General features: G+C 36.4%; 1 pseudogene; it reads left to right on the forward strand.

Annotated features, from left to right (window-relative positions):
- Positions 1–12,480: 12,480 nt before the first annotated feature.
- The window catches only part of LOC138920982 (olfactory receptor 2W3-like), a 29,675-nt pseudogene continuing 18,031 nt past the window's right edge, over positions 12,481–24,124 (forward strand).

Raw genomic sequence — 24,124 nt, forward strand, 5'->3', positions numbered from 1 at the left:
TGCCTGTTGAAGCTCTGTAAAAATGACATGTCCAATAAGGTGATGCTGGCTCAGCACTTTGAGATGATGTCCAAAGACTACCACCTTGGAGAAATGTAGACTTTAGATGGGAAATGCCAGAGAGTTCTCCCTCTCCCTTGTTACTCAGACATAAACTAAATATTTTCTGAATACTATGCACTTTCCCCCCAGTGTTGGACCTGACAACCAGGAAAGGTCCTCCTTGGCACTGAGGGACAAGATCACTACCTGCAGAGAACCTGACTATCAATCAGCAATGCTTTTGGAGAAAGGTTTTGATCAAAAGAAGAAAATGTGCCAATTAATAAAAGAAACCTTAACGAAATTAGAGTTGGGAAGGCCTGCAGAGTGAGCTCTCATGCCCTATCATGCATTGTCAATTAAACTAAACAGGAAGAGATATTACCAGCATCTTTGACAGGAAATAAAACTACATTATTCTTGAAGGAAGATTTCTCTCCCCATCAGGCAACAGCCCAGCCAATGAGAAATGCTGGGGATCAGCCAATGAGAAGCCATTGCTGCCCTGAACTGTTACTTTCCTCCAAAGGACTTTTTTTTTAGAACAGCCCTCCCTGATCCCCGTTTTTCTCTTCAAAAGTAAGTGCCTCTCCTTTGTTTTCTGGATTTGTCTGTGGCTAGCCATAGCATGTGCATTCTGAATTTCAATTCTTTTAGCTGTTCCTGAATAAACTCATTTTGAGGGTAAAATAATAAGTGAATTTGCTTTTTAAGTTGATATGCCTTGCCTCCACGTCCTTGGAAAAATGGGAACCCAAATCCACCAGTCTTTCTCAAACTCTGAGTTCGAAAATTCTACCAGGCCACTTCTCATCTGAGTGACCTCTTATTTCTGCATGTTGTTAAAATGCACCCAATCTGTTCAGAGCGGAGATCACTCAGGACATTGCATTCTCCATCTTCACTGTCCTATACAGGAAGGCAGAAGCCAGATCAGGCACTATGGCCCCATCATTGATGATTTGATTTACTGCGTCACTCAAGGAGAAAGTGGAAATGCAGGGGCAGCAGTTTAGGTTGGACTTGAGAAGTATCATGTCTTCCTGGCCCAAAAGGAACAACAGCAGCTGAGGTGGCTGGAGGAGGGCGAGTGAGCCACTGGGCAGAGCCTGCTGGAGATGAGGGTATTCCAGCAGAGCAGGGCCCTAAAGGAGCTGGCCTAGGGACTGAAGGGGAGGTGCCAATGCCTAGCCCTGGGTCTTCTGGAGGCAAGGCTCGGTGCCTGGTGGAGAAGGGAGTGGTGAATATGCGACCAAGGGGACAGACAGTGGGTTTTGGAGAGAAACCGCTTTGGTATTTATGCTCTTTAGGAAAAAGAGTGGCCTAGAACTTACATGGGAAGCCTCTTAATTTTAAATCCTAGCATTAGAATCAGAAGGGACACCAGAGAATCATAAAAAATAGGTCACATTAATGACAAAAAACAAATATTTTTTAAAAAAATTAAAGTTAATTTGATGGCTTACATAAGTTTAAACAGAAAAAGAACAACCTATTCTATGCTGACTGCAAAACACTTAAAACCTCACAGTCAATCTTTAAATGACTAGATTGGTGTGTTCAGTGACAGCCAATCAAAAGCATCAGTAGTAACTCATTTGACTCAGTAACCAAGCATATAAATAATGCTTACAATTGTTCAGCTTAGAATTTTCATGTTAAATTTTAAGGCAAATGCTAATTTCCTTCCCCATGTCACTTGCCTATTCCAGACACAGGGGGAAGGAATTACAAGGGCTCCATGCAGCATGTTCACAATCCCCTTGAGACTACAGAGCAAACAAATAACAGGGAAAAAGAAACATTTGTTTTAATCCTCCAAGAATATACTAAATCTCAATTGAATTGGGAAAGTCATTATCGATGGGCTTATGTTGTCACAATAGAACGCATTGCAATAGAAATTTTCTGGGCACACTTTAATCTATCTCATTCCTAATGAATTATTCAGGGACTTCTGAACTAAATAATTCACAGCGTCATAGAAGTAAAGTGACTAAACAGCCCTGGACACATAGTGGGGGTCACTAAGTGAAGGAATTTACAAAGTATTTGTGTTTCATTTGTCCCGTTTTGTCCTTATTATATCTATTTCAAAATTAACTATTTATTATTATTATTATTATTATTATTATTGCTATGCTTATTTCGTTGTGAACAAACTAAGGGTCAGAAAGAAAATAATTTTCTAAATTTCGCACAGTAAATACACAAAACCTTTGCACTTTCAATAATAAGTGTGATAATCTTATCTTACCATAACTCAAAGTACATGTAAATTGGGCATTTAGGGGCTGGCTCGGTGGCGTGGTGGTTAAGTACATGCACCCCACTTCAGCAGCCTGGGGTTGACCAGTTTGAATTGCCAGTGTCGACCTACACTACTTATCAAGCCATGCTGTGGTGGTGACCCACATAGAAAAAATAGAGGAAGATTGGCACAGATGTTAGCTCAGAGTCAATCTTCCTCACCAAAAGCAATAATAATAATAATAATAATAATAATAATGAGCATTTATTAGCACAAAAGCAATTTTAAAATGAGTTATAATACAAATACTTTGGAGAATATACTCTCAAATAATTTATTTTAATTTTTATACCCACTTTTTCCTTTTTTCCCCAGTACCAATAAGATACATTTTACCCACAATGGCCAAGACTAAGGCCTGCCATTTCTATAAACAATGAAACTAATCATTTACCTAATTTTAAAAAAATAATTTGACAGGTGGCTATTTTTAGAGTGATAGGGGAAATATAATACAGATGATTGATTTAATAATCTACTCTGAGATAAAATATTGCCAGATATTAATGCCTTTCATTTTTATCCACTTAGGTAACCTACTCATATATGTGTCCAGAGCTATGGCCTGTTGGCTCAAAGAATGAAGAATTTGGAGTTTTCTTAGGGACATTTAGAGTAATATTTTATGTCTGTATGTTCCACTGTTTCTCAAATACATTTAGCAGATTATTTTTATTTTCGTTTTTTAAAAATTATTTTATTGAAGTCATGTTGGCTTATAACACTGTGTAAATTTCAGGTGTACATTATCATATTTCAGTTTCTGTATTGACTCCATCATGTTCATCACCAATAGTCTAGTTTTTATACGTCACCATACATATGTGCTCCCTTACCACTTTTGCCCTCCCCCCACCTTCTCCTCTGATAAGCACTAATCTCTTCTCCTTATCTGTGTGCTTGTTTATCTTCCACAGGAGTGAAATCATATAGTATTTGACTTTCTCTGACATTTCACTTAGCATAAGACCCTCAATGTTCATCCACGTTGTTGCAAATGGCACAATTATATCTTTTTTATGTCTGACTAATATTCTATTGTATATATATATATTGCATCTCCTTTATTCATTCATCTTTTCTGGGCATTTGGGTCATTTCCATGTCTTGGCTATTGTAAATAATGCTGCAATAAACATAGTGCTGCATGTCTTTTTGAATTATTGACTTTATGTTCTTTGGATAAATAACCAGTAGTGGAATAGCTCGATCATACAGAATTTATGTTTTTAATGTTTGAGAAATCTCCATACTGTTTTCCATAGTGGCTGCTCCATTTTGTACTGTCATCAACAGTATATGACGGTTTACTTTTCTCCACATACTCTCCAACATTTATTTCTTTTCATTAATTATAGCCATTATGACAGATATGAGGTGATATCTCATGGCAGTTTTGATTTGCATTTCCCTAATAATTAGGAATGTTAAACATCTTTTCGTATACCTGTTGTCTATGTGTATATATTCTTTGGAAAAATGTCTGTTTATATCCTCTGCCCATTATTGATTGAGTTGTTCATGTTTTTGTTATTGAGTTGTATGAGTTATTCGTATATTTTGGAAATTATCCTCTTCTTGGGTATATGATTTGCAAATATTTTCTCTCAGTTGGTGGGTTGTCTTTTCTTTGTTTTAGTTTAATTTTTATTGAGTTAATGATAGGTGACAATCTTGTCACATTTCAGTTGTACATCATCGTTTTTCAGTCGTGTTGTAGGTGCACCCGTTAACTCTTTGTGCCCAGCCCTCACCCCACCTTTCCCTGGTAGCTACTAATCTGTTCTCTTAGTCTGCATTTTTAAATTCCTCATATGAGTGGAGTCATACAGAGATTCTCCTTCTCTAGCTGGCTTATTTCACTTAACATAATTCCCTCTAGATCCATCCATGTTGTTTCAAATGGAACAATTTTGTTCTTTTTTATGGCTGAATAGTATTCCATTATGTATATATACACCGCATGTTTACCCAATTACCAGTTGATGGGCATTAGGTTGATTCCACGTCTTGGCTATTGTAAATAATGCTGCAATGAACATTGGGGTGCATGGGACTTTTGGAATTGCTGATTTTAAGTTCTTTGGATAGATACCCAGTAGTGGGATAGCTGGATCATATGGTAGTTCTAGTTTTAATTTTTTGAGGAATTTCCATATTGTTTTCTATAGTGGCTGCACCTGTTTGCATTCCCACCAACAGTGTATGAGGGTTACTTTTTATCAATAACCTTTCTAACATTTGCTACTATTTGTTTTGCTTATTTTTGTCATTCTAATGGGTGTAAGGAGATATCTTAGTGTGGTTTTGATTTGCATTTCCCTGATGATCAGTGATGATGAACATCTTTTCATATGCCTATTGGCCATCCATATATCTTCTTTGGAGAAATGCCTGTTCATGTCTCCTACCCATTTTTTTATCAGGTTGTTTGATTTTTTGTTGTTGAGTTGTGAGGGTTCTTTATATATTATGGATATTAACTCTTTGTTGGATGTATGACTTGCAAATATGTTTTCCCAGTTAGTGGGCTGTTTTTTTTGTTTCAATCTTGTTTTCCTTTGCCTTGAAGAAGCTCTTTAGTCTGATGAAGTCCCATTTGTTTATTCTTTCTATTGGTTCCCTTGTCTGAGAAAACATGATTTCCAAAAAGATCCTTTTAATACTGATGTCGAGGAGAGTACTGCCTACATTTTCTTTTAGAAGCTTTATGTTTTCAGGTCTTACCTTTAGGTCTTTGATCCATTTAGAGTTTATTTTTGTGAATGGTGAAAAAGAATGGTCAATTTCCATTCTTTTACATGTGGCTTTCCAGTATTCCAAGCACCATTTGTTGAAAAGACTTTCTTTTCTCCATTGTATGTCCTCAGCTCCTTTGTCGAAGTTTAGCTGTCTGCAGATGTGTGGTTTTATTTCTTGGCTTTCAATTGTGTTCCATTGATCTGTGCACCTGTTTTTGTACCGGTACCATGCTGTGTTGATTACTTTAGCTTTGTAGTATGTTTTGAAGTCAGGGATTGTAATGCCTCCAGCTTTGTTCTTTTTTCTTAGGATTGCTTTAGCAATTCGGGGTCTTTTGTTACCCCATATGAATTTTAGGATTCTTTGTTCAATTTCTGTAAAGAATGTCATTGGGATTCTAAGTGGGATTGCCTTGAATCTGTAGATTGCTTTAGGTAAGATGGACATTTTAATTATGTTTATGCTTCCAATCCATGTACATGGAATGTCTTTCCATCTCTTTATGTCGTCATCACTTTGTTTCAGAAAAGCCTTGTAGTTTTTGTTGTATAGGTCTTTAATTTCCTTAGTTAAATTTGCCCCAAGTTATTTTATTCCCTTTGTTGCGATTGTGAATGGGATTGTGTACTTGAGTTCTTTTTCTGTTAGCTCGTTATTAGAGTATAGAAATGCTACTGGTTTATGTAAATTGAGTCTATACCCTGCAACTTTGCTGTAGTCATTGATTATTTTTAAAAGTTTTCCAATTGATTCTTTGGGACTTTCTATATATAAGATCATGTCATATGCAAACAGTGAGAGGTTCACTTCTTCCCTCCCTATTTGGATTCCTTTTATTCCTTTTTCTTGCCTGATTACTCTGGCCAGGACATCCAGTACTATGTTAAATAAGAGTGGTGATAGGGGGCGTCCTTGTCTCATTCCTGTTTTCAGTGGGATGGTGCTCAGTTTTTGCCCTTTGAATATGATGTTGGCTGTGAGTTTGTCATATATGGCCTTTATTGTGTTGAGGTAGTTCCCTTCTATGCCCATTTTGCTTAGAGTTTTTATCATAAATCGCTGTTGGATCTTGTCAAATGCTTTCTCTGCATATATTGAGATGATCATGTGGGTTTTATGCCTCAATTTTTTGATGTGGTATATCACGTTGATTGATTTGTGGATGTTGAACCATCCCTGTGTCCCTGGTATGACTCCCACTTGATCATGAGGTATGATCCTTTTGATGAATTGCTGAATTCGGGTTGCCAAAATTTTGTTGAGAATTTTTGCATCTACATTCATCAGCGATATTGGCCTGTAGTTCTCTTTTTTCGTGGTATCCTTGTCAGGCTTTGGTATCAGAGTGATCTTGGCCTCGTAGAATGTGTTAGGAAGTGTTCCATCCTCCCTAAATTTTTGAAATATCTTCAAAAGGATAGATATTAAATCCTCTCTGGAAGTTTGGTAGAATTCCCCAGGAAAGCCATCTGGTCCTCTGGTTTTATTCTTTGGGATGCTTTTGATTGTTGTTTCAATCACTTTCCTTGTGATTGGTCTGTTCAGATTGTCTGCTTCTTGACTAAGCTTTGGGAGATTGTAGGAGTCCAAGAATTTATCCATATCCTGTAGGTTATCCGGTTTTTGGCATGTAGTTTTTCATAGTATTATAATCCGCTGTGTTTCTGTGCAGTGTGTTCTTATTTCTCCTCTTTCATTTCTGATTTCGTTTATTTGAGCTTACTCTCTTTTTTTCTTCATAATTCTGGCTAGAGGTTTGTCAATTTTATTTATCTTCTCAAAGAACTGGCTCTTTGTTTCATTGATCCTTTCTACTGCCTTTTTTGTTTCAATAGCATTTATTTCTGCTCTGATTTTTATTATTTCTCTCCTTCTGTTCACTTTTCTCTTTGTTTGTTCTTCTTTCTCTCATATAGTTAGGTGTGGTTTAAGATTGTTTATTTGGGATTTTTCTTTTTTGTTAAGATGTGACTGTATTGCAATGAATTTCCCTCTTAATTTAGCTTTTGCTGTATCACATATGAGCTGGTATGGCATGTACTCATTTTCACTTGTCTCCAGATATTTTTTGATGTCTTATTTAATTTCTTCAATGAGCCATTGTTTGTTCAATAGCATATTGTGTAGTTTCCACATCTTTATGCCTTTCTCAGCTTTTTTCTTGTGCTTAATTTCTAGCTTTGTAGCATTATGATTGGAGGAGATGCTTGTTATTATTTCAATATTTTTAAATTTGTAGAGGGTTGCCTTGTTTCTCAACATATGATCTATCCTTGAGAATGTTCCATGTGCACTTGAGAAGAATGTGTATTCTGGTGTTTTGTGATGAAGTGTTCTATATATGTCTATTAAATCCAACTGTTTTAGGTTTTTGTCTAGCTGCCCTATTTCCTTGTTGATTTCCTGTCCGGTTGGTCTGTCCATTGATGTAAGTAGGATGTTGAGGTCCCCTATTATTATTGTGTTATGTTTAATATCTTCTTTTAGGTTTGTTAATTGTTGCTTTGTGAACTTTGGTGCTCTTGTGTTGAGTGCATAGATATTTATAAGCGTTATTTCTACTTGATGAAATGTCCCTTTGATCATTATGCATTGGCCCTCTATGTCTCTCTTTACCTGCCTTTTATTGAAATCTGTTTGTCTGATATAAGCATTGTGACACCTGCTTTCATTTGTTTGCTATTGGCTTGGAGTATTGTCTTTCACCCCTTCACTCTGAGCCTGTGCTTGTCCTTGGAGCTGAGGTGTGTTTCCTGGAGGCAACAAATTATTGGATCTTGTTCTTTAATCCATCATGCCACTCTGTGCCTTTTCATTGCAAAGTTCAATCCGTTTACATTGAGGGTGATTATTGATGCATGAGGGCTTAATGCTGTCATTTTGTCACTCATTTTCTGGTTTTCTTGTGGTTCCTTTTTTCCTCTTCCTTTGTGTTTTAGCCTACCCAATGACCTCTGCAATTTCATATGCTGGGTTTTTATCTTTTTCCTTATTTATGTTTTGTGTCTCTGTTCTTTCTTTTAGTTTAGTGGCTACCCTGCAGTTTGTATTCAGAATCTCATGCAAAACATAGTCCATTTTCTGGTGGCCTGTTACTTTCTTAGCCTAAACTGACTCAGTCCCTTTCCTCCTCCCCTCCTAAATTATTACTTTCATCTCTTATTCCAACTTGTGTTGTGAAGTTGTGGTTAGAGTGATAAGATTGTCTTTGCTTTGGTGATTTCCTTCCCTTTATCCTAATGCTGTAGTTGAATATTTGCTATCCTATTCTGGTTCTATCTACTTGTCTCCCTAGTCTGTATTTTGTGACCCCTTTCTCCATTTTTTTCTTTTTTCAGGTATGAGGGCCTTCTTGAGGATTTCTTCTATGGGTGGTCTTGTGGCTATCAAGTCCCTAGGCTTTTGTTGTCTGGAAAAGATTTCATTTCTCCCTCATATCTGTAGGATATTTTTGCTGTATAGAGTATTCTTGGCTGAAGATTTTTATCCTTTAAAGTTTTGATTATGTCATTCAGATCTCTCCTAGCTTGTAAGGTTTCTGTAGAGGAATCTGCTGAAAATCTGATAGGGCTTCCTTTGTAGGTTATTTTCTTCTGCCTTGCTGCCCTGAGTATTCATTCTTTGTCATTCATTTTTGCTATTTTACTACTATATGCCTTGGAGTAGGTCTTTTTACATTGACAAATGTAGGAGATCTGAAAGCTTCCTCCACACACGTTTCTCCCTCGATCTCCAGATTTGGGAAGTTCTCTGCTATTATGTCATTGAGCACACTTTCTGCTCCATTTTCCTTTTCCATGCCCTCAGGAATTCTGATGATTCTTAAGTTGCATTTTCTCATGGAGTCAGATATTTCTTTGAGATTTTCTTCAGTTTTTTAAATTCTTAGTTCTCTTTCTTCTTCTCTCTGGAGCCATTCAACCTGTCTATATTTGATTATGCTAATTTGCTCCTCTATGTCGTCTACACAGACATTCAGGGAGTCCATATTCTGTTTTATTGGATCCATTGTATTTTTCATCTCTAGTATTTCTGATTGATTGTTCTTTATGGTTTTGATCACTTTTGTGAAGTAACTCCAGAACTCATTGATTTGTTTCTCTATATTTCCCTTTACCTCATTGAGCTTTTTGATGATAGCTATTCTGAATAGATTTTCACTTAGTTTACCTATTTCTAAGTCCTCAGGACATACTTATGTATTTTTATTGTTTTCCTTTTTTTTCTGAAGCTTTTATAAATTGCTGGATCATAGAGGAGAAGTTTTTGTGCATGATTCTATTATTGGGTTGCAGTTACAGCCTGTCGCCACTATAATGGTGTTGAGAGCAGTGCGTTCTGACCCCTCCACCTTCAGCTGCCACGGTGGCACACAGCACGGGTTGGGGGAGGAAGGCCACCTTCTCCCATGTGCAGACCTGGACTCTGATCAACTTTCGCTCTCTGGTTTCTTGGGGCCTTGGCTTGATGGGGTCCCCCCACGTGAAAGCTTTCCCCCATTAGAGGGTTTCTGCTGCATGGGTCTGTGGGAGTCCTGGATGATCCTCTGGGTGCAGGGACCCTCCCCCACTCCTTCCCTCATGGAGCCTCCTGCAGCAGTGATCCCACTCTCTAGGGGAGGGAGAAAAGTTCTCTCTAACCCTGTTCCAGCTATTCCAAGGGCAGCTCCAGCCTCTCTACCCTCCATTGTTTGGGGGCTGTGGGTCTCTGACGATTTTTGTGTTATTGGGATTTCTTTGGTTGGAATGTAGTTGCTCCTCTTAGTTGTAATTTGGAGGGGAGAGAGTCCTGGGCAAGCTCACTCTGCCATGTATCTGATGTCACTCTGGGTTGTCTTTACTTTTTATTCATGATTTCCCTAGAGATACAGCAGCTTTTTATTGTGATACAGTCCCATTAATTTATTTTTTCTTTTATTTCCTTTCTGGAGTAGACACAGTCTTCATAAAGATAGTCCTAAGATTGATGTCAAAGAGTCTACTGCCTATATTCTCTTCTAGAAGTTTTATGGTTTTAGGTCTCAGTAGATGCAGAGAAAACATTTGACAAGAAACAACATAAATTTATGATTAAATTTCTCACTAAAATGAGTATAGAAGAAAAGTACTTCAACATAATAAAGACAATATTTGAGAAACCTACAGCTGATAACATACTCAATGGTGAAAAATTGATAGTTATTGCTCTGAGAACAGGAACAACACAAGGATACCCCCTCTCAACACTCTTATTCTACCTAGTACTGGAAGTTTTAGCCAGAGTAATTAGGCAAGAAAAATAAATAAAAGGGATCCAATTTTGAAAGGAATAAGTAAAACTGCTATTATTTGCTGATGATATGATTCTATATATGGAAAATCATAAAGAATCCATCAAAAAACTATTAGAAATAATCAATATGGTATATTTTCAGCATACAAAATCAACATACAAAAGTTGATTTCATTTCTATATACTAATAACAAACTAGAAGGAAGAGAAATAAGGAATACACTCCCCCCATAAAGTATAAAACACCTTCAAATAAATTTAACCAAGGAGGTGACAGACTTATACTCTGAAAACTATAAGGTATAAGATATAAGACATCAATTTTTTTAAAGATTGACACCTAAGCTAACATCTCTTGCCAATCTTTTTTTTTCCTTCTTCCTTTCCCCAAAACCTCCCAGTACATAGTTGTATATTCTAGCTGTGAGTGCCTCTGGTTGTGCTATGTGTAACACTGCCTCAGCATGGCTTGATAACTGGTACCATATCCATGCCCAGGATCCCAACTGGCAAAAACCTGGGCCCCAGAGGGGGACACATGAACTTAACCACTCAGCCTTGGGGATGGCATCTATAAGACCTTATTGAAAGAAACCAAAGAAGAGATAAATAAATGAAAAGATACTCCATGCTCATGAATTGGAAGAGTAAACATGGTTAAAATGTGCCTATTACCTAAAGCAATCTACAGTTTCAATGCAATCCCAGTCAGAATCCCATTAATATTCTTCATGGAAATAGACAAAAATGTCCTAAAATTTATATGGAATGACAAAAGACCCTGAATAGACAAAGCAATCCTGAGAAAAGAAAGAAAGGTGGAGGTATCACATTTGCTGAATTCAAAATATACTGCAAAGCTATAGATATCAAAACAGCATGGTACTGGCAGAAGAACAGACACAGAGATATATGGAACAGAATTCATAGTCCAGAAGAAGACACACAGACACATGTTTGGACAGCTCATCTTTGACTAAAGAGCCAAGAGTATGCAATGGAGAAAGGAAAATCTATTCAATAGATAGTCTTGGTGAAAATGGACAGGTGCATACCAAAGAATGAAAGTAGACGATTATCTCACATCATACACAAAAATGAACACTAAATGGATTAAAGGCTTGAATGTAAGACCTGAAACCATAAAACTCCTGGAATAAAACTTAACAGATATTTAGGATTGTGATATTTGTTGAAGGTCTTATAGAATAACAGAGTCACTGACACCCACATAAGCTACATTTGGCTAGAACAGAGGGCTTGAAAGTGCAATTCATCTCATCTTAGATGTGATACAAATAACACTATTTTCATTAAATCTCCATGTCCTTTTTTATAAAATGCTTAAAAACATATTGTTTGGAGGACTAAATGAACCATTTTTGAAAACAGAAAACAATCATCGGTATCAAGGAATTATAGAGTATCAAATTATAATGGGTTTTGTTTACTTTATGAATGTTAATTTGATGAATTTCTTAAATTACTGAATCAATAAATCCAAAAATACTGAATCAATTATTTCTATGTAGGAATTAATGTAGTGTCATAAGTTACTTTCTTTGGTCTGATTTTATTGTTAAGACAGCATATTCTCAATATTTTAAAATTTCTTTAATCCAATTTATACCAGAAATTGAAAACAGAATGTGGCTGAATAATGGTTTCACTACTTACACGGAAATAGCTTTGTCGCATAATGAGAAAACCCATATTAGCTGTCCTTTTCAATGATTTAATCCATGTTCTGAAGGGCAGATGAAAGTATACCAGCTGTGTGAATTATTGCAAGTAATTCACTCTCAGAATCACTGTCCTCATAGTTCCATTTCATTTCACTGAATTACATAGTTAATTAATCAATTCAACAAATATTTTCTATTTTATGCGAGTCACTTTTCTAAGTGTTGGAATATATCACTGAGCAACAAGAACAAATTCCTACAAATCTATAGCTTTATTTTGCAAATATTTACTTAAATTATGCAAAACGTGCAGAATATTAGATGATACAGAACATTGGAAAAAGAAGAAAGTTAAGCATGACTAGAAATTTCAAGGGTAGGGCACCTAATTTTTAATTGATGATCAAGAGAGACCTCACACAGTAGAGGATGAGGCAGGAAATATCTGATCTGGATGAGCGCATTCTAGGCAACAGAAATGATGAGTTCCAAGGCCTGAGATGGAAGGATGGAAGATGTGTTCTAGGAGCTATGAGAAAGACTGTGCAGCTGCAGCAGAGTGAGTGAGAAGAGAGTCAATAGTGCAGGAGCCTACAGGCATGCCACTAGGAGCGTGATTATTCTAAGTGAAATGGGAAAACAAAAAAGTTGTAAATGAAGGAATAAGATTGGATTAAGGTTTTGTGGTGATCACTTTGTATGTTTTATTGAGAACAAGCTAGAGATGGCCGAGCCTTGAAGTAGGGAGTAGATAAGAGACTTTCCAATAATTCAATCAGAGATGGTTGTGATAGTACTAAACGTGCTGAGAAATGGACAGACTCTTAGTATGTTTTGAAAGTAGTCCTGGCAAGATTTCCTGTTGGATTAGATATCCAATGTCAGAGAAAGAGAAAAGTCATGAATGATTCCAAGGTGTACATCTCCAGAATTGGCATAATGAAATTGCCATTTATATTCAGGGTCAAAGCTGCAGGTGGCGCAGAATGTAAGGAGTTGGGTTTTGGACAAATCAATGTTGTGATGAATGTTAAATATCTGAATGTTGATATTTGATAGATTAATTTACAAATAGGGAGCTTCAGTAGAAAAGTGTAGGCTAGAGATATGCATTTGGAATCAAAGCAAATGAATGTAATTTAATTACAGTAATGAGCCAGCCAGCCCAAGAACACTTTGGGAGTGAGCTGAGGAAGAGGGAATAGTTCCAGGTCCTGGGACGATTGATTTCTCCAATGGGAGTGGTAGAGGAGAAGAGGAGAAAACAGCAAAAGAGTCCAAACAGGGTGGCAAGTAGAGAGGGAGAGAAAACATGTTGACTGGTTTCTTCAGGAAAGAGAAAGGAGGTTCTCAGTGACATCAAATGCTAGAGAAAAACCTTTTCGTGTGAACTCTAATGACTGTCCATTCTTCAGTGTGGAGGTCACTGGGAATATAGGTATGAGCAGTTCGGTTAAGGTATTGTTCTATTTTGGTGAGCAATTGAGTTTAAGAGAGAAGGTATAAGGAGAGGAACAAGAGATAGACCTTATTAAAAGCCACTTCACAGATTTCTTATAAATGAAATAAAGAAGTGTGCTGGAGCAAGAATGGTGTTTAAAGACATAACATATATTAAATATCCCTGACAATTCCTTGGATACCCACCTTTCAATCCCTGTTATTTAAAATTTCTAGAGTTTTGTGAAATCATATGAACTCCTTGACCCGGAATATACTCATCCAGAATGTGGCAATGATAATGACCATCTTGACTGTGGCTACACAGGTTAGCATAGATGATGTACTACGTATGTGATTCAGCCAGGTTTGAATATCAATAAAACATCACTAGAAGTGCTTTAAAGACAAATAATAATAACAATTGTAGTAGTAGTATTTGTTATTATAATATTAAAAATAAAACTATGTAAATGAAATTTACTACTTTTAAATATTTATGAAGAGAAGACACTGAATATTTTACATCCTCCCTTCTTTACTAGGGAGATTTAGACATCTATTAATTATGTCTACAAGTAAAATTTCACATCAATCTCCCTAGGAGGGAGATTGTATCAGTATCAGTATTAGATTTCTATTGCTGTGTAATAAGTTACTCCAGATTCAGCTACTTAAAACCACATCTATTTATTAAATCATAATTCTGCTGATCATATGTCTAGGTGGGATCAGCTGGCTTCTCTGATTAGGGATTCACAAGATAAAAATCAAGATGTTGGCCAGGCTGGGCTCCTCTTAGCGTTCTGGGGAGGAATCCAATTATGAACTTATTCAGTTTCTTGGAATAATGCACTTCCCTGTGCTTGTAGGATTGAAATCCCCATTTCCTTCCTGGCTATCTATTAGAGGTCACTTGTCTTTCTCCTCATGTGACCCACTTCACCATCAAAGCCAGCAACGACACATCAAATCTGAATCTCTCTGACTTTCCCTTCTGCCACCAGCCCAATAGCCATAAAATCTTTTCTGATTCTAAAGGACCCATTTGATTATCTTAGAAGCACCCAATCTCCCTCTTGTCATAAAATATAACACAGTCATGAGAGTAACTCAAGTCTGAAGGTCATGGTGTCCATCTTACAATTCTGTCTACCACAGTACTCCACTTTTGAAAGTGGTAAATTTCATATTAAAGAAATTTTCCTGTAGAATTTAAGAAGAAAAATTACATCCTGAGGGAGTTGTAAAGTTTATTTTAACTGCAGAAGAATGTAGATCAAAGGAAGCTAAATGGTTATGCACTCAGTTTGTAATACCATCAATGGTCATGTTTTTATTGGCGTGAGAATGAGTCCTGAATTATGCAGAAGTAGCAGTGAAAAACACCCCAAAATAGTGAAGAATATACTTACTGGCTTTTAAGATGAAATACTTATTTGGTTTTCTCCAGGAATTATTATAGAAAAATGAGGAAAATTGTGACTGTCTCCTCAATATAATGGCTTCCTAAGTTTTTACCAGTATATTCTGTCCTTTCAAGTGTCCTACAAAATTCTTTTCACAGTTGATGTAAAGCTGGTCCCTGCCACAACACATCATAGCCTCCTCTTTCTGCTTAACTGCACAGTGTGCAAGATGGAGAAATGTGAAGGAATGTCCCTGGCAACCCCAAGTGATTTCACACATGGCCCTGGATCCTGGGTTTGTAGAACTTTTTATCAGAGAGGCATTCCTGGGAAGTCATGGTGGCAGAAAGAGCTGAGTAGGGTTTATATCTCTGTCAAGGCCTAAATCAAGAAAGGGAGAAACCATACTGTCTCCCAAGAATGGGGTATGAGCCATGTGGCTCTGGAAATGGTGTGAGTACATGGTCCTTGCCTGCCCATCAGGAGCTCTCCTCCACCTTGGATGGCCTTGCTGTGTTGGGATTTTCTTGGACTATGAAGCAGATGAAATCTTTTATAACATCAAAAATGAATCTATACATCCACCCAACTGTTCTCTAGTCTCCTCCGACCTTATTTCTTTATCTGTGACACGATTCTTTTCTTCTTGCCAGCTATGACAGAAGTGGATCAAGAAACTCGACATCCATTGGTCATCTTGACACTGATTATAATGTTAAGAATTATCATTCCTAATATTCTCTTCCTAACAATTTGAAGTCTAGTAAAGGTTCCTGGAGTGGAATAGAGGATAGAAATACTCTAAGCCTCAACAAATCAGAACTTTAATCTTTCTTGCTGTGGAAACTTTCCCATAGGGAAAAAATAGAAAATGTGAAATATTCACATTTGGAGGAAGATAGTGGAGCATATTAATTTTAGAAATTGAGTAATCTCTTCACTCTTCTTCCAGGTGTCTCCACCCAATTTCTTAATGAGTCTGTCAGCAAATGAATGGGCCTTGTATTAGATAAAGATTTTTACACATTTATAATTATTTCTTTTAATATATTTTCATTCCAAGATTTCATATGTTAAGAATTTGAAATGGCAATTCTTAAATTGGCTCAGAATTGTCCAATATTGTTGCAGCATCAGATCCATCACTGTGTTTCTCTTCCTTCTTATTTTCCTTGTCTTCTCTTGTTTCTGTCTGTCTCTGCTTCTGAGTCTTTCCCTTTTTCGGTCTTTCTCTGTCTCTCTTTTTTGATCCATCCTTTCTATTTTGATTTACACCACTTATTGTTTAACCTTCCATTTCCTTCTAAATTAATATATTCAGAACCATTCCTTTATGTATTCATGATTCCAAAAGACCATACTCAACTATTTCTTAAATTCTCTTTATTCTGGGACTGAATTTGTAGGATTATGAAATTCATTCCTCTGAATCTAATATCACTGATTCCCACACAATACCCCTCTGGAGTTGTAACATTTTCCTTCTCTTTGGATACATTTTTCTTTAGAGTAGAAGTTTCTCAGAATTCTGATTCAACTACTTCTTTGACCTAGCCATTTACTTGTTGTAAAACTTTAAACAAATAACCTCTCTCTCTGTCAGTATCAGCTACTTAATATGTTTCCTATCTATGGAATAATGATATTCATCTACAATGTTATGGTAAATATTTAAGGTCATGATTGGTATTATTGGTTTAAATTCAACTTTACTACTGAAATACAATGTAAAGATGTAGATGATGTTGACAAAATAGTAATGATATTTGCCTTATTTTTAAAGTATATTCTGTGCTTTCCCAATAAAATTCTTGTCATTCAAGGCTAACCTTTCTGCCAGCTTAATATTTATCGGTATCTAATAAGTAAGTGGTAGCCAAATGCTAAAATGCTTAAATGCTAAACAATTATTAATTAATCGCAAATTTAGTTAATATTATCCTGATAATAAACTGGCAAATCTTTAATCTTCTTCTTTATCTCTACCTTGAATTTTGAGGTGTTTTAATCTTCTAGGGAGATTTCTTTGGCTGAAATCTTTTGCTCACTTTCCAATAATATTTTTGATGTCTCTTTCTTTCTAGATTTTTAAACATTTTTCCTTTTAGACTTTTTGCATTAGAAGGAAAGTTATGGAATATCACAATTTTAGAAATGTTACAATTTTGAACTCTGTTTCCAGATGTTTCTACATATCTTATTGATAAGTCCATATATTAAAGAAAGATTTCTATATGTTCATGTTTGATACATTTATCCTTGATCATAAGCAAAGAATTTTCCTTCCATCTCTCATATACAAGCAAAAGTAATCATAAAATATCCCCATCCCTCTTTTTGATATCTTACGGAACCTTCAGGCCCTAGGCCTCTTCCATGTATGATCTCAGTAGTGAAGATGTTCATGCTGTGGATCTCAGCTCACGTCTCCCCATCATCAGAAGCTAAGTGGGGGCTGGAAACTCAGTGTAACACCTAAGTCTTTGTGTCACTGCAAGGCCAGCACTCTGTGACAGAAGTCATGACAGAGGACATACACTCAGAGCAGCAGAGCCCCTTCCCCATGGGGATCAGGAGGGACAGAGTCACTGGTACTAGATCATGCATCCCCAGGGGGATCAACTCTTTTACCAGGACTAGGAAGACCAGTGGGTGAAAGGAGACCACCAAACAGGCTCAGACTTTCGACCCTCCTCAAGAGGTGAACAAAGAGTCCCAGAAACGCCTCCTCCCTACTTAGAAAGGTAACATCCTGGTCTCCTCTGTCTCCTTTGGATTCAGACATCTCACTGTGCATTTTATCATGATTTAAATCAGTCATTAAACCAACTTGAGTATTCCTTCATCCTTTGCATTCCAAAGAATCACAAAACTTTGTGCACCTCCTAGTATGATCTGTTTTTTTTCCCTTCCCAATTCTTAAAAAGTATCTACTATTCTTTCTGGAATTTTGGTTCTCTGACAGTAAAATCCTCCAAATCCACACCTATTCTGACTTCCCCTTTACTTTCTTCTTTATCTGTTCTCTTGAATGCTAGACTTGTATATTCAACTGTCCACTTGACATCGAAATACACATTTTAAACTCAACATACCTAAACTTAGCGCTAACTTTCCACTAATCAACACACACACACACACAGACATGAGCACATGCACACACAGACTTCTCCATCTCTATGTATAGTAACTCTATTTATTCAGTTACTCAGGTCAAAAATCCAGTTGATTCTTCTCTTTCTTTTTTTGAGGAAGATTAGCCCTGAGCTAACATCTGCCAATCCTCCTCTTTTTTCTCAGGAAGACTGGCCCTGAGTTAACAGTCGTGCCCATCTTCCTCTACTTTACATGTGGGAAGCCTACCACAGCATGACTTGCCAAGTGGTGACATGGCTTGCCAAGTAGTGCCATGTCCGCATCTGGGATGTGATTGGTGAACCCCGGGCTGCCAAAGCAGAACATGAGCACTTAACTGCCATGCCACCAGGCAGGGCCCTGGTTCCTCTCTTGATTTCACTACCCCACATCTAGTCCATTAACACACCTTATTGGCTCTACCTTCAGAATACATCTAGAGTTCAGTCAGCCCTAACCACTCCACTTGTATAACCCCAGGGAGAGCTTCCATACTCTCCCTTTGGATTTCTACATTGATTTCTTAACAGTTATCATGGTTGTACTCTGGTATCTCCCAAATGCATTCTGTGCATCCCTCTGTTATTATACATCGGATTTTTTTTCTAGCCCAAAACATTATAGTAGCTATAATCATAAATAATGATTAAAAAGTCAGCCCCCTACATTAGATTCTAGTTTTTCTGAAGCTGTAACTCTCTAGAGCTATATCTACAGTTCAGCTGAATACTGGATGATTTATTCAAATAACTAATTAGGTCATTTCCCCCACCCCACAGTCAGGTGACTGGTTTGTCAAGTAAATTCATAAGTAAATAAGCTAATTATTGTAGCATGTTGGGAAGTCCATGAATGAAGGGAACCAAAAGGAGGGTGGTGTTTGGAGCTGGTAGAGAGCAGGAAGTAAAACAGCTTCATTAGCAGGAAGAAAGTGCTACTAAAATTCAAAGTGGCGATTTCAACTGTTACTCTCCCAAAGGGCAGTGAAATTTGGAACACTGGGATTTATTAAACCCATCTGCTCTCCAAACACCATTCACATTTTTGTGTCCTTCTGGGGCCCTCTGAGGCTCTGCTCTCTCATTATGTGGGGAAGAAGGAAGCATGGATGTGGTCTGCATATGAATAGAACATATATTCTACAAATGTACAAGTTCTACACATTCACCTATATGGAATATTCTCTTTACTCTCTGATTCTCTGACCATATCTACTCAAATGTATGCAAATAATAATTTTGACTAATTCCTTAGTAAATTGACTTAAAATAGTCTTATTTTTCTCTGATATTGCCTGACTGATTCTAGGGACTCTATTTCTATTAATTTATTTACTTATTATCTTTAAAAGTTTATGTTCTGTGGTATCATTTTTGCTTCTACAAAAGGATTAAAATGTAATGGTCATATACACAATCTAATAAATCAGGGTTTCATGATGCTTGCTCAATTTCCCTCTTAACTAGAGGGAAAATCCAACTGCTTTTGAAACTAAAATATAAATCCAGGTCTGCTGACATCTTCTTTGAAAATCCAAAAACAAAAGAAATAAAAATAAATAAGTAGTTCACACTTTTAGCTCTTTTAACTTTCTATTAAATGATGTACCTGTGAATTTCTTCTACTATATAGGATAGTGGGTTTATTTTTCAGTCATAAAATTCTTAGTTAAAAAATGTCAAATTACTTTTGCCTTATTTTCAGTAGATTTAAGAAAAAAAAAAAGCATGATCCTGTTCCAGGTGGGATGGGACTGATTATGCCTCAATTCTTTCTTAGACACATGAGAATTCTTGGAAATGGGGCACATTTCCATCAGTATTTATGTTTTTAGAAAAACAATGGATTGAGTCCCCTATTTTACGTAACATGATGTAATAAATCATTTCCATAGCAAGGGACAAGTTCTCATGGTCCTCATTTTCTGTGTTGACCCTATGGGAGATTGGAGAGTTTGATGCATGCCTACAGCACACTTCCATGTATGTACTAATAGTGCCATGAGTTCAGAAGATTCCCCAGAACTTGGAGCTGTTGATGAACCCAGACCACCATCAGCATCCCTCTCTAGTCTATCCTTGAGAGAGTTGCATCATGTTGTCATTGCCATAAGAACTGCTGCATAAATATCATGGTCCATTACATTTATAGAAGAATGGGCCAAGCCCAGGAGTGGCACTTTCATTTCCTCCCACATCTAGAATTTTACCTGGCTGGAGCATGTGTGTTCACTCAGGAGGAGAGAAGACATTGCCCATTCCCGCCAAGGTCCTTCAACTAAATCTGCACCTTTCCGTTTTTGAACTTCAATGGTTTCTTGTAGCTTACAAATAAAAATGGTGAATAGATTTATAGATTTAGAAGCTCAATGCAGAAGTCTGTATTTTTCTGTTGGCTTGTTAAATATAAAAAGCCATATGGAGTTCCTCAAAGGGAAATAAAAAAAAGAAAATGAGGAAATTTCTCCTTGATCTTGGAAAGTTTATGGATGATGACAGAAATGCCAAGACAGAAATCTACACACAAGCACTTACATCATGACTCATGCTGTTTACTTTTAACACAGCAATAAATTTATCAATGAGAAATGATGTTTAAAAGATGAAATATAGGGGCTAGCCCCATGGCCAAGTGGTTAAGTTCGTGCACTCTGCTGCAGGCAGCCGAGTGTTTCATTGGTTCGAATCCTGGGCGTGGACATGACATTGCTCATCAAACCACGCTGAGGCAGCATCCCACATGCCACAACTAGAAGGATCTACAACGAAGAATATACAACTATGTACCTTTGGGCTTTGGGGATAAAAAGGAAAAAAATAAAATCTTAAAAAAAAAGATGAAATATAAAAGTACTGAGTAAACAAAACATGAAGAAACACAAAATAGAAAGTTTTTTTTTTTTTTTTTTATGTTGACACTGGTGTTTGTTAAGAGCGACTGAGATTTGTCAGGCAGATGTAAGAAAATGCAATCAGCCATGTGAGTTTCATTTTGAAAAAAAATAACATTGAAAAGGGTATTATCGATCTCATGGAGGGAGATGGAATAACGTTAGCTCATGACTGAGGTGATCTAGGCCTGCTCCCTGGTCTGAAAACATTGATTCCATTTCATATCATCTGCAATTGCTGACACACTTTTTGTGAGTTTAAAACTCTTTAATCTTCAAGAATAAAAATGTTTTGGGGGTAAACTAAAATCTTTAACCATATGACCACTCACCCTCTAGGAACTGAAAAAAGGACATTTTGTGGACTTGTGGTTTCAGTGCGGGCATGTCTGAGGCGGCAGGTGAATTTGGGGGCAATAGTGTTCACATTTTTTGGCCAGCACCTACAGGGAAACATATATTTTACCCTGCTGCACACTGGTAGCACACTCACTCCCAAATACACAAATTTAACAAATGTTTTACAAAGCAATACTCCCCTTAATACAGGTGAGATACTCTGCCATCTCCAATTCCAGACAAAATCATGCCTGAAAAACCATGAGTTGTCAATCATTGGTTTCATTCCCTGAACTTTCCATGTGTCACCACACACTTTTGTGTGAGGAGAGCTCAGGTCTCTTCAGTTTGGAATGAGAACATTTTTCAGTTTTTCTAGATTTGAGCAATGACAAGTAAATGATTCCCTAAGGTAGGAAAGACTTGAACTGCCACATTAACAATTAAGTATTCATTCTTCGAGATGCTACACTGAGTCCATGTATAAAAGATAAAAGGATGCCTATTGCCTATCTCTCCTCTCACCAGGAGAGTGGTGATTATTTCACATGACATACCATGAAATTTGCTGTGTGCAAGAACAAGTGAAAATTAGGTTAAATATGAAGATATTTGCAATGGCTGTGGAAGGTGCTTATAAAGAATAAATTGCAAGTGGAAAGGTGGGGAGAGTTGGAGGCTGTTAATACTGGACCAGTATGCTCAGAAGGACATCTAAACAGAGAAAAGCAAACATTATATTCCTGCTACAGTTTAAATTTAAAGGGAGAAAGCATTTGTCCCTTCTTAGAACCATTCAGAAAGTGAAGGACCTCTGTTTTCCACATGAGAGTTCTGTTTCTTCCATGGAAAGAAGTGTGTGTTAGCAGCAGGGCTTGTTGCAAGACAAGTGCTCCTGTCTTGTTCCAAGAGGAGGAAAGAGCAGCATCCTGTTCAAGAGCTGGAAAGATATGAGGTATTAACAAGAACATGCTCTTTCAATTATTGCTAATTTGCCTATAAAGAAGCCTTTTTTCCCTCTACATCAAAATTGAGAAAACCCATTCAGAAGCAGGTTGGAGCTCAAGTTAACATGAAAACCAAACTCTTGCCCTTTCACTGAGTTTGGCTTATTCTCAGATTCTCATTTCCACGTTTCTCTTAATTCAAAGGGTTCTCAATTTTAGGACCATGAAATGGTGCAGAAGTTTGTTGTGAAACACTGGCTTTATTATGGTGATTGAAAATTTGTTTCAGTCTGTTTTCCTTCCTAACTTCCTGTACTCCTTTCTGCTTTCATTCCTTGTCTAGCTTATTAATTAAAAAACATATATTTTTAAGAGGAATGGGACAATATCTCTGTAAAAGTGTCATGACAAAGTTAAAAGGATAGATTAACAGATTAAAAGCATTATTCATAAGGAAATTTTCTAAATAATATATTATACTATATACATGCATATGCATTTTTAAAATTTCATAATAATTCAATTATTAGTTAATTATTTAATAAATAAAGGATCATGTAAAAATGAAAATCTCATTAAACCCCTTCTCGATCTCTAGAAGTGAGTCTTTTTTAACAATTCAATGTATGCTTCCAGATATTGTTTCAATTTTAATAGAAATATACGTATCTAGAGAGAGTTTTTGACCGAAAAAATGGGGTCACACTTCATATAATCTCACTAAACATTATATTTGGCCCTCCACTTGTTTGAAATTAATGGGACTTTTGGAAAAAATATCAGGGAAGCCGCATACATATACTTATTTCAATTTAGTAGTGGTTTTGTTCTAGTTCTTAAAGTTGTTATTTATTAAATCATTTCAGTAACTTTAAACATATACATTGTTTCTGAGTATTATCCATTTCAATGAATGCTATAGTGGAGATTCTTGAGGAGGTGTAATTACATGTTTCAGGTTAATAAATGAAGGACAAATTCCTAGATGCAGACTTAGTGGGTCATAAAAAAACATGTAATTCTAAATTTTATGGAATACAAATGTTTCTCTTGTTAAAATAACATGTACAACGTCAAAATATATGTGCATTTTAATTAATGATGTTTTTTAAGACCCCTCCAAAGATACTAGGCCAATTTAAATTCCTATCAAGAGTCAATGGGCTCATTTCCCTACACTTTTCCTAGCTCTGTATATACGACATTTTTAAGTACTTACCTATCTAGAAAGAAAATATTTTTATATTTATATTCTAAATTTATACCCTTAATCATCACTGGGAATAATTTAATACTTTTAAGTCATGTTTTTGTAAATCTTATGTCTGTGAACTGCTTCTTCAAATCATTGCCTATTTCTTGTTACATGTTCTCTTGCCAATTTCTTGAAATAATTATTAAACATGATAGCTTTTCAATTGTTATGTTGAATTTCTCTAGGATGATAATTATTCTTTACATTTTGTTGTGTTTCTTACAGTATAGACTTTTTAAAAAATATGCAAATTTATCTATATATTGCTTCAGATCTTTAGAGATTTGCAAGTTGTCTAGCAAGATCTACCTAAATCCAAGATAACCAGGAAAAACAAATAAATAGAACAACCATTACGCTTTCTTATAGTAGTTGTATTTTTTCAATGTTTACATTTTTGAATTGTTGCTAGTTTGAGTGAATCGAGTTAATGAAGGATTAACATTCCCCACACCCAAAATGCCTGGTCAATGATTATGTTTCAATGATGATATTTTCAAAGTGTCTTTGGATATATATTAAGGATAGTTTCTCCTCATTATAATTGCTCTTTTTTTTCAGAGTTTCCCTGACTACTCTCATGAGCTTATTTTCCCATTCCCTGTTTGTATGATACATAGGCTTGATGTAACATACATATAGACTTTCATATTTACCA

Source organism: Equus caballus, chromosome 27 (assembly GCF_041296265.1).
Source record: "Equus caballus isolate H_3958 breed thoroughbred chromosome 27, TB-T2T, whole genome shotgun sequence".
In the NCBI taxonomy this organism is placed as follows: domain Eukaryota; kingdom Metazoa; phylum Chordata; class Mammalia; order Perissodactyla; family Equidae; genus Equus; species Equus caballus.